This window comes from Marmota marmota, unplaced genomic scaffold (genome assembly GCF_001458135.2).
Source record: "Marmota marmota marmota unplaced genomic scaffold, marMar, whole genome shotgun sequence".
In the NCBI taxonomy this organism is placed as follows: Eukaryota; Metazoa; Chordata; class Mammalia; order Rodentia; family Sciuridae; genus Marmota; species Marmota marmota.
Window position 1 is genome coordinate 1 of NW_026005091.1, and position 2,035 is coordinate 2,035.

Consider the following 2,035-nt stretch of genomic DNA (forward strand, 5'->3'; position numbering starts at 1 on the left):
TAAGTCCCATTTGTTGATTCTACTTATTAACTTTTGTGCTATGGGTGTCCTATGGAGGAATTTGGAGCCCGACCCCACAGTATGTAGATCGTAGCCAACTTTTTCTTCTATCAGACGGCGTGTCTCTGATTTGATATCAAGCTCCTTGATCCATTTTGAATTAACTTTTGTCCATGCTAATTTCTTTACTCTAATGCAGTACCTGCAGGACCTTATAAATAGTATTTCCCCTTGTTCTGATTCCCAATTTCTTTTAGATTTTGATTATGCAAATTGTCAAACGTACATAGAAAAACTTATAAGAAACTCATCCCCAAACTTGAACAATGTATCTATTAAATGACATCCTAAACAAAGTGGCCATTTGTTTTCCATAATATTCTATGTCAGTTCATGTCATGCTGCCTTTCAAATTCTAGAGAAGGCTCTATGAAAAAGTCAACAGGGAAACCTCAAAACAAATGATCATCAGGAAGTGAAAACCCAACTACATGTGAACCCTGAACTGTGGCTTTCTGTGCAGGACAGGCCTTGTACTGAGGCATCTTGTTTACTAAATAAAACAGTGGAATGAAAGTTAAAAGCAGAAAATGATGCCTGTGACAAATATGTCCTGAAGGGTACTGTGCACCCAGAACTGCAGTGTGTCCTGTAACTACACAGAGGTGGATGAAGCACAATTTTTGCCATGGAGTAGTCACATATTTGTAGAGAATAAGAAGTTACCTGATTACCAGGTAAATGTTTAAGTTAATAAACCAGTAAGAAATCATTACAATTGTACTGGGGTATTTACTTACATTCCACTTATTTTTTATTTCAGTCTAAATAATAATTTTCCTTGATTTCAAATTACCAAAATATATTAATGCTGACATATATGGAGTTTGGTGAAAAATTCCAACTTTCCTGCATTTAACTATCAACAAAACCATATCAAACTGCAAAAGACATCATGCAATCCATATGTTACCAGTAATTTTATTATTTCTGTTGTAGCTCATGAACCACCTTGGCAAGCTGATATGTGAAAGAGCATTAACTTCTTTTTAGTTGACTCATCCACAACAAAGTTTATGAATAATGTTCTTCAGCTTATCCTTTCAATATCACAGTTCTCTCTGCCTCTATTGGTTGCCTAGATTGAAACGTAGTTCAGCTGCTAGAGAGAAGACAGTAAACCCAAGTGAAATGGAATCATGAAACTCACTCCAATTCCTCCTCTACCATACAACGTGGCAGGCAGCATACAAATTCCCTGAAGTGCTTTTGTTAGAAAGGAAGACCCTATGGCCCTCACCCAGCTATAGTAAAGTAGAATTAGCATTTTAATGAAATCCCAGATGATTAGTATGTTCAGGAACTTTGAGAAGCACTTTCATAACCTTTGTTCTATCTCTATGTAGATCCTATGACACCACAACAAAACTAACCATTGTATTATTCTGCATATTTCTGATAATTTGGTCTATTTCCATTAGAGAATTAGGTTTCACTTACCTTATCTGAATGATGCAAGTATGCATGGATGTATTTGATTAAATAATCTGTGTAGAAATCTTGAGTTTAGAGACTAACCCTCTTAGCTGCTTTCCTTTAAAATTAATACTTGAAGATAACACCTTTGATTTCTAGAAATCAATTAGAAGTCTCAATTAGGAAAAAAAAAGTCATTTCATGTTTCCATAATAATCAACTATTTAATCTACATCTCTATGTAACGCTCAGCAAGAGAGTGAAGAAAAATTAAATATTAAAACCAAATATTAGATAAAATAAATGGACTTCTTGCCATTACCAAACTCTAAACCAAGCCAATATAAAAATACATACACATACAATTTCTTAGCATCTTCCATAACCATTTTCTATTGAGAAAGTATAAAATTAGTCTAAATTTTTTTTTCTGAATACCTGAAAAATATTTTTAACTGGAGAAAAATGAGAAAGCTAAAGTTCTTTTCATTCTGTTATATTTTCCCCTTTGCATTTTAGCAGAGCAAATTCTGGTTTCTTTTTTTTTTTTTTTTTTTTT

The 2,035-nt window shown here is 33.5% G+C and overlaps 1 long non-coding RNA gene across 1 annotated transcript; it reads right to left on the minus strand.

Annotated features, from left to right (window-relative positions):
* Positions 1-953: 953 nt before the first annotated feature.
* On the minus strand, positions 954-2,009 carry LOC125614632. Its single transcript, XR_007345205.1, has 2 exons — positions 1,501-2,009; positions 954-1,162 (listed from the first exon to the last, which is right to left on the minus strand). It is a non-coding gene; the product is annotated as an uncharacterized LOC125614632 (long non-coding RNA).
* Between the last annotated feature and the right edge of the window lie 26 nt (positions 2,010-2,035).